We start from the raw sequence: 10,000 nt of genomic DNA, 5'->3' as shown, positions 1-10,000 counted from the left end.
AGACACGTGTACCCTTAACATAGTTCTCAGGGATATTCAGCTTGACACAGTGTGACAAGGCTGACCCTTTGAATTACAGGCACAACAGAAACAGGAAGAAAGAGTGAGAGAAAGTTGTGGTGAAAGAGTACAGCAGGGTTCACCACCATCCCCTGCTGGAGCCTCGTGGAGCTTTAGGTGTTTTCGCTCAATAAACACTCACAACGCCCGGTCTGGGAATCGAAACCGCGATCCTATGACCTCGAGTCCGTTGCCCTAACCACTGGGCCATTGCACCTCCACAGAATATTACTATAGACCAGATATAATAATCAGGGACTAAGAAAAGGAAGTGTGTATAGTTGTGGTAAATCAGTTGTCAAGCAGATATGAACACAATGTTAACGATAAAAGAAAAAGGAAATATCTATGCTGGCATAATGAGAACCTTCCATATACTACACCTGGATCAAACAGATCAAAGGTCCTTCCCGAGCCATAGACTCATAAGGTCAGTTTCCTGGATTCTGTGGTGTATATATTGGATAGGAACCAGTGTGTTGCAGGATTTCCCATTTTTGCCAGCTGAATGGACTGTAACAATGCGAAATGAAGTGTTTTGCTCAAGAATATAAGGCATTGCTTGGTCCAGGAATTGAAATTGCACTCTTACAATCATAACTGCAACATCCTGACCACTGAACCATGCACTTCCACTCACTTAGGCTAATAGAGCACAGCACAAAGCTTGAGAAGTTAGGTATCACAAATCTTGAAAGGATACTGTTCATTTAAAAAAATCAAAATTATGAACCATTAATGGGCCTGTGAAAACATACGAAACATTCCAGTAATAGACATATGAACTTATGTCTTTGTACACATATATAGTCAAAGCATACAGATCCACACATAAAATGACATGCATATTTTTAGTGTATTTGCTTTCATGAGGGTAACATTAAAAAACTTCGCTTTTTGGAATCAAGAAAGTACATGGATCGTGTGAATTTTTAGAAAGAGTCTCCTCTCTGTCAAGCAGAGCCGGCATATTCTATTTCCATTAAGATATGGGCCAAAACTTTCCAATAATCTCCAATTGATGTTATACAGCTTTGTTTCCTCTTTCAGTCACCATATATAGCTGGCCATAATTGCAACATTCCATCTTTCCTGAAGTCTTAAGAAGGATCTGTGATTATTCAATCTGGCCATACAGGGGCCCTCTTTGCCACAGCATATTTCTATGTATGTGTCATTCCATTGGTGTTGATCAACACTACTTCTTCATTGACCACAGCTTCTGTGTTTCACTGGCCTTTAACTGACTGCTCACTGTAAGTCCTACAGGAGCATTTTGCAGTTTTGGGGTATTATCTAATATTTCTGTGAGACCAGGTGCACAACTGAACAAGACACTTAGGTTATGTCTATTGAATATATATATATATATATATATATATATATATATAATGTATATATACATACATATATATATATATATATATATATATATATATATATATGTATGTATGTATGTATGTATCATATATAACTTGTGTGTGTATGTATGTCTATTACACACACACACACACACACACACACACACACACACACACACACACACACTTTCAAATTCCTCATTTTCCTAACTCAAGATTTCATATTTTAATCATCAAACTTGATGCTATGAAAATATTCCAAAACAGAGGAATGGCTCACTTCACAAATAAGCTTGTAACCGAGGACGTATACGAAAAAATTGTTATATGATGAAATAAGAGAACATATACATGAATAGGACTATAATTAAGTACTGGTCATTATCTTAAGACCAATCAGAGCAACAATTAGCGAAGGGATATGTTTGCTACTATTTTCAATTGATACAACCTTATCATAAGATCAAAGGATAAAGAAATAATGAGATACTAGACAGAAGGATGTAAAACTGATCAAATTTATTAGAAATATTAGTTATCAATGTAAACTTACTGATGCTTTTGTGAAATAGAAGAAATTCATAAATGGGATAATGAACTTTTTTCTGTGAGGTTGTAATGAAAGAGTTGTCTGATTCTTGAGCCAAAAAATGTTGAACAGGATTTAATTAAGTTCTGTTTCATCATCGTCGTCATTGTCATCATCATCATCATCATCATCATTAACATCATTTTATGTCCGTTGTCCATGCTGGCATGGGTTGGACGGTTTGACCAGGGCTGGCAAGCTGCAAGGCTGCACCAGACACCAGACTGATTTGGCATGGTTTTCTACAGCTGGATGCCCTTCCTAATGCCGACCACTCCAAGAGTGTAATGGGTGCTTTTAAGTGCCACCGGCATGGGTGCCATTTGCACGACACCAGTATCTGCCATGACTGCAATTTTGCTCAGCTTGATGGGTCTTCTTTGATGGCTTGCTTTTCTTGTACTTTCAGAAAAAGCTTTCAAACTGATCTCATGTTTGATCTGAGTAATAAAAAAAAAAAAACCACATTCCTCATGTTATGCTTTGCAATTTCATAAAGAGGTCAATGGTTGGACAACACGAACATCACACCAAAGCACTTGTATGATGTAGATGAAATGAAAGAAATTATAGGATTTGGTTTTTCCCATTTCACAATTGGGAATTCTGATCTGAAGGTTGAATCAAGAGAGGATTGTTCTAGTGAATTTGATTAAAAAAACAATGGAAGTTGCTGTTACAGAAATTCCTATCATTACAGATAGGAAATTCTAGGTTGACTGTATAAACTATCTGTCTATCATGAATTGAAATGGTTTAGAAAAATGCCAAAGACCATAAAATGGATTCCACATGACCTGTCACATGACACTAATAGAGAGTTGATTATTAAGAGCCATTGCAGTCGTGACAGATCTATGTCTATTTTTTTCTCCCCTGCCCTTTTCTGAATGGAATTATTACTAGAGATGAGAAGGAATTCTTTCTCACAGAGTTAAGTACTGTTATCAGTATCTTAGCCCTTGAGATAGACCAGCCTTGCAGTCAAGTTGGGGTACTTAGGTACAAACAAAACCTGTGTTGAGTGTAAGATGGTATATACAAGGAATCATTCATTATAAGAATCAAATAATCATAGCTAATGGAGACCACCTCCCCCTGTGGGGTGAAGTTAAAATAATGGACAGAGAAGACCACTGGAAAATACGAAAACTAAAAGAAGCAACATATATGCTAGGACACAACAACCTCCTAAGCAGATCGAGTGCAGATATGAACAGAATATGGGAAACGGTATTAAGGTAGGATAGGAGAGTATTAGATTTATAAATCCTAAAATTCACTCCATAATTGCCCATGGGCATATGGTGTAGTGGTTAAGAGCGTGGGCTACTAACTCCAAGATTCCGAGTTCGATTCTAGGCAATGACCTGGATAATAATAACATCGAACCCAGGACCTGAAGAAGGTTGGAGCCGAAATGTTGTGTTAACAACAAACAAGATGAGGACAAATCTTGGTCAAATGTAAATAATGTACAGAATCTCTTAAATATTGAACTGTATCATGGTTAAGGTTTACAGCCAGCCTCTGGCTCTGTAGGAGAAATGTCCTGTTTTCATAAGTTTTGAATTAAAATCTTCCACCAAACCTTAGTCACAATTTATGTTCCTAACACTAGCTGAATGATAACGAAGCTATTTTACTAAATTCTTTATTATATATAAAATTAATTGAAAGAAACACAGAGCATCTCAATAGAAATATGGTAACAAAAGGGTTAACAAATGATTAATTTAACCTTTTTCATACTGACCCGACTGAAACCACTTCTGGCTCTGTAGTACAAATGTCTTGTTTTCATAAGTTTTGAATTAAAATCTTCCACCAAACCTTAGTCACAATTTATGTTCTTAACACTAGCTGAATGATAACGAAGTTATTTTACTAAATTCTTTGTTATATTTAAAATTAATTGAAAGAAACACAAAACATCTCAACAGAAATATGGTAACAAAAGGGTTAAAGAAAATTAAAATGGTTTTAAAAGTCTTCTACCTGTTTAACATCTGCAATACCATAAAAAAAAAATTAAAAAAAAGAGAAAGAAAGAATTTTATGGAAGTCAACTTTCTTGTTTTTTCATTAATAAAGGAGTGCAAATATTTCCTTTACATTGTGCAGGTGCAGATGCCTGGAGGACAGGTATTTGGCATTTTGAGAACCACTGACCCAGAGGAACTCATCTGGGAAGATATTTCTTCCTTTACCATATTCTACCAACTGGGCTGCTTCTGATTGTCTTTTGTTTAGAAGTTTACGAAACCATTTCAATGGTTGTGGTTATTGCATCTGCTTCACATGCTGAAGATGTTGAGTTTGTTCCAGAACCTTCTCTTATTCTAGGTGCGTGGTAAGACGTTTGCTTCCCAACCACATGGTCCTGGGTCCAATCCCGTTGTGTGACACCTTGGACAAATGTCTTCTCTATAATCTCAGGTCGACCAAAACCTTGTCGGTGGATTTGGCAGATGGAAACTGATAGAACCCTGTCGTATGTATGTGTGTGTGTGTGTGTGTGTGTGTGATGTGTGATGTGTGTGATGTGTGTATGTGCGTGCGACCCCTATCATCTCTTGACAGCCAGTGTTGGCTTGTTTATATTTTTTGTAACCTAGCAGTTTAGCAAAAGAGATTGGCTAGAATAAGTATCAGGCTTTAAAAAAACGTACTAGGCTCAATTCATTTGACTTAAAATTCTTCAAGGCGGTGCTCCAGAATGACCTCAGTCTAATGACTGAAACAAGTTTAAGATGTCCGAGGCATGCAGTTCACAGAAATATGGAGCAAAGGGTCTTCACAAAAACGGGTGTCATGAACAGTAAAAGAGAAATTAGTTGGTAGCATTTAGCACAAAACATTTGGGTTTGACAGCTGTCAAAATATGACAATAATTTTATGACAAACTGAATAAGTAACCCACTTTTGAATTCGACTCATTGTAAATTGATGTTTTGAATGTTTTGACGATAACAATTCCAGTTGTTTCAGTTACCTACTCACTGGATTATACTAGAAGTGCTTTAGTATTCCATATAAATCAGTTGGAGAGTGGAAGTCAGGTGGGCTGGCCACCTTGTTTGAATGCCTGACACATGACTCCCTCCCCAAAAGACTATTTTATAGCGAACTGGAGAAAGGCAAATGCTTACAATGCAGACAGAAAAAGGACTTTAAGAGGACCCACTCAAAACCTCACTGAAAAGCTTCACGATCAACTCCGACACCTGGGAAATGCAAACACATGACCACCTTGCCTGTTGAAGCTGCACCAACTGAGGTGCACCAACTTCCTACAAACAGAACAGGATTGTGGGGACATAAAAGAAACACAAACTATGCAAGTCCAGAGCTAATCCCTTACTTTCAGCTCCTGCAGACCACCAGTGCCCAACCTGCAGTAGAGCCTTCCAGGCACACATTGGTCTGATTGGCCACAGTCAGACACACTGTGATCCATCTTCTCCTATGTGATGTCTTTGGTCATCGTCAATAACAATGGCCAAACTAATAATAATAATTTCATAAACACTTCTATCCTAAATATAATCTCCAGGCAAATTCCATCTCGCCTCTTTTGAAATTACAGCTGTTTGTCTTTATCTGATAGCATTTCGCATAGTTTATTTCTACATAATTACATTCCTGAGCAGACCTTAAGCAATAAAAAATTCCTATATCAAACCAAAGTAAATCTCTTCACCATAACTTTCTAACAACACACACCCTACAAACGCATGCTTCTATCCTTTCTTTCTTTATAGCTACTTACCTCATCCACCTACATGAGACCTAATTATTATTCATATAACTCCACCTCTACATCCCCAGAGTACAATTTGCCAAAGACTATATAAAGTGCAAAAGAACACAAGTAAAGCTCAGTCTGACGAAGGCAAACAAGCCGAAACTTCAATATCAATCTTTTCCCTGTAAAAGTTGATATAGATGTATAGCTGTAGAAACTCTGCCAAATTAGATTGGAGCCTGGTGTTGCCATCCGGTTTCACCAGTCCTCAGTCAAATCGTCCAACCCATGCTAGCATGGAAGGCGGACGTTAAACGATGATGATGATGATGATAAGTCTGTATAATATATGTGTGTGTATACATATATACACACATATATATGTGCACATGTGTATATATATTTATATATCTGTGTATGTGTGTGTACATGCATTAATACATACATATATATATTCATGAAAGCATGTATATTTAAATATATATATATATATATATATATATATATATATATATATATATATATATACACACACATATATGTATACATATATACATTTACATACACACTCAAGCACACACATACATATACAAACCACCTTTTGAGAGAAACATGTAACCTACAGTTCCATCATATGTTATCAGCAAATTCTTGTAATATTATGCGATGTGATGGGAAGATAGTCCTTCTCTCTCTCTTTCATTCCTCCCATTCTTTCTCTCTCCTCATCTCACTTTCAATCTTTCTCTTTTTCATTTCACTTTCAAATCCTATGCCCCACCTCCTCTTTTTTATCTCTCTTCTACCCTTTCTTTCTACTCTCTGTCTGTCTCTCTCTCATTTTGTCTCTTTTTAATCCCTCTACATTTTCTCTCTAATTCTAACATTTCTCTTTTACTCTCTCTCTCCCTCTCTCTCTCTCTCTCTCTCTCCTTTTTCTCTTCCTCAGTACCTCTTTCTTTGTCTCCCTCATTCTCTTTCATTCATATCCCTCTTTCTTTAGTTCATTCTCAGCCCATTTTCTCTCTCTCTCTCTCTCTCTTTCATTCATACTCTCTCTTTTCTGTCATTTATACAACATTCTTCTTCTTTCTTCTCATCACACACACACACACACTCTCTCTCTCTCTCTCTCTCTCTCTCTCTCTCCACTTCACCCCTTCTCTCAATCAGATAAAATTTCACGATTCTGACGTAAAAATGATTGAAAACTAAACAAGATGGTGGCCAGTGAATGTAATGTCGGTAAAATCTTATTAAACATTTGGCAACATTTCTAATCTATTCATGAGATGATTTCCGGCGCTGATAGAGATAATATCCAATGTCAGTCAGATGATACTTAACTAAAGAACATTGCAGAGACGATCTACCCCATACCTGAACCCACCTCACTAAGGAGGGTGGCTGCAACAAGACACAACAGTGGTGAGGTATTGTGGGTAACAAAACAGGGGTGTTTTATGGGAAATGATAATGGTGCAGGGTTTTTGGGTAGCTACAGCTATATCTGAGCAGTCTTTTCTGGGATCCACTCAGTTCACCATTCATTAAGATCATAGGTTCTCAAAGTGGGCTCTAACCCCCCCCCCCCCCCCCCCCCCCGGTGGGGGTTGAGACAGTCCAGGTGGGCGCTGGTGCCTAAGGAGGTGGTGGCGGTGGAGGCGGTAGAGAAAAAGGCGGCATTGGGAGGAAGGCAGTAGATTGGGGGATGCTATGAATTTATAATATTATTATAGTATTTCATTTATATTATTTACATTTGATAGATATTTGTCCTCATCTTGTTTGTTGTTAACACGTTTCAGCTGATATACCCTCCAGCCTTCTTCAGGAGTCTTGGGGAAATTTCGAACGTGGGTTCTCATTCCTAAGGTATTTTTTGATATTATTATTATCATTTTTATAGCGTGCTTTCACTTCACTACCTTGGGTATGTGCTGTGGTTTGCTGTGGTGCTCTTATGTTTTACTGTATTGAAAGTGTTTGCGTAGAATGTGTGCAGTACCCAGTAGTGCAATTTTCTGTATGTTATATATATTTGTAAGTCCTGGTGTTTTTGTTATGTATTTGTCTGAATATTTTTTTATTATACCTAAGGCACCTACTATGATAGGAATTGTTTCTGCTTTTAGATTCCACATTCGAGTTACCTCTATTTCCAGGTCTTTGTATTTTGAAAGTTTCTCCATTTCTTTTAGAGAAACGTTGTCATCAGCTTATTATTATTATTATTATTATTATTATTATTATTATTATTATTATTCAGGTTCGAAATTTCCCCAAGACACCTAATGAAGCCTGGAGGGTATATCAGCCGAAACGTTGTGTCACCAACAAACAAGTTGAGAACAAATATCCGTCAAATGTAAATAATGTATATAATTCCTCATCTCTTAAATATAGAACTGTAATATTATAGTATTGTATACAAATTATATAATATTATATTAAATATCAAATGATTCATACTATATATAAATTAGTAAAATATAAATATTTATTTATACATAAAAATAGGGTTGGAGCGCTGAGGGTATTATGTGGCCATGAGGGGAGCAGTGGCCCAAAAAGTTTGAGAACCTCTGATTAAGATGAATCTATAAATGGTATTTCAAACCATGGCCTGTCTCAGCTTCCTATATCTGATATCCACATTCATCTGGACTATCATTTTGTAGATGAAAGAAACAATACTTAGTGAAATTTGGATCTTGGAATGTTGGGGTTCTAATTGACAAGTTGAACAACCCTTATCCAAAACAACTAACAGTACTCGTCTCTGGGGACCTGATGCACTTTAATATCAGGTTTGTAGCCCTTTAGCAAGTAAAGATTAGCTCATGAATAACAGCTCATGAGGTACAGTAATGGATATAACATTTTTTTGGAAGGGAAAAACCATCAGAATGTGTGACAAGCTGTAGACATTGAGGTCTGCAATGATTGGCAGGCAACATAAACTATTTAAAGGTATTAGTAAGAACAATAAACATTCTTCTTCTCTACTCTTAAAGTTTGCTGTCTCTCACAGATACACAACAATCATCAATGAGTATGCAAGTATAATAGATGTAGACTTTAGAGTTAAAGAAAAATTTTATACTGCCTGACTGGCTCCCGTGCTGGTGGCACATAAAAAGCACCATTCAAGCATGGTCGATGCCAGTGCCACCTGACTGCCCCCCGTGCCGGTGGCACATAAAAAGCATCATTCAAGCGTGGTCGATGCCAGTACCGCCTGACTGGCCCTCGTGCTGGTGGTACGTAAAAAGCACCCACTACACTCTTGGAGTGGTTGGCATTAGGAAGGGCATCCAGCTGTAGAATCATTGCCAGATTAGATTGGAGTCTGGTGCAGCTGCTGGCTCTTCAGACTTCAGTCGAACTGTCCAACCCATGCCAGCATGGAAAGTGGACGTTAAACGATGATGATGAATGTCAAAACATGACAAAATCACCTTGATGGGTGATCTGTAATATCAGAATTGGTAAAGAGTGGAACCTGTGCAAATGGCACAATTGAAAGAAAAGATGATAGAGGACAGGTTGAATCAAATGGTGTTTTTCTTCTAACTAAACACAAGGAGCACAGTTTAATAATCCTTTCTACAGTAGGCACAAGGCCTGAGATTTTAGAGGGAAGTGGACTAGTTAACAACATTGTGCCCACTGTGTTTAGTTAGAAGAAAAACACCATTTGATTCAACCTGTCCTCTATCATCTTTTCTTTCAATTGTGCCATTTGCACAGGTTCCACGCTTTACCAATTCTGATATTACAGATCACCCATCAAGGTGATTTTGTCATGTTTTGACATTCATCATCATCATCATCATTTAATGTCCACTTTCCATGCTGGCATGGGTTTGTACAGTTCGACTAGTGACTGGCAAGACAGAAGGCTGCACCAGGTTCCAATCTGATCTGGCAATGTTTCTACAGCTCGATGCCCTTCCTAATGCTAACCACTCTGAGAGTGTAGTGGGTGCTTTATATGTTCCACTGGCACAGGAGCCAGTCAGGTGGGCTGGGCATCAATCATGTTCAGATAGTGCTTTTTATGTGCCACCGGCACAAGAGCCAGTGAGGTGGTACTAGCATTGGCTACGTTCAGATGGTGCTTTTTATGTGCCACCAACATAGAAGCCGGTCAGGTGGCACTGTCAACGGTATAAAATTTTTCTTCAACTCTAAAGTCTACATCTATTGTACTAGCATACTCACTGAGTTCTGGGGTAG

General features: G+C 37.7%; 1 long non-coding RNA gene across 1 annotated transcript in view; it reads left to right on the top strand.

Annotated features, from left to right (window-relative positions):
- The window catches only part of LOC149137931 (uncharacterized), a 24,320-nt gene extending 15,554 nt beyond the window's left edge, over positions 1-8,766 (top strand). Inside the window, exon 2 of the long non-coding RNA XR_016244754.1 lies at positions 8,028-8,766. This is a non-coding gene — a long non-coding RNA (uncharacterized LOC149137931). The remainder of the gene's footprint in view (positions 1-8,027) is intronic.
- The last annotated feature ends 1,234 nt before the right edge of the window (positions 8,767-10,000 follow it).

The sequence above is a fragment of the Octopus bimaculoides genome, chromosome 1 (genome assembly GCF_046866305.1).
Source record: "Octopus bimaculoides isolate indiv1 chromosome 1, ASM4686630v1, whole genome shotgun sequence".
In the NCBI taxonomy this organism is placed as follows: Eukaryota; Metazoa; Mollusca; class Cephalopoda; order Octopoda; family Octopodidae; genus Octopus; species Octopus bimaculoides.
The sequence above is the reverse complement of the archived record's forward strand: the minus strand, read 5'-3'. Positions and strand labels throughout refer to the sequence as shown.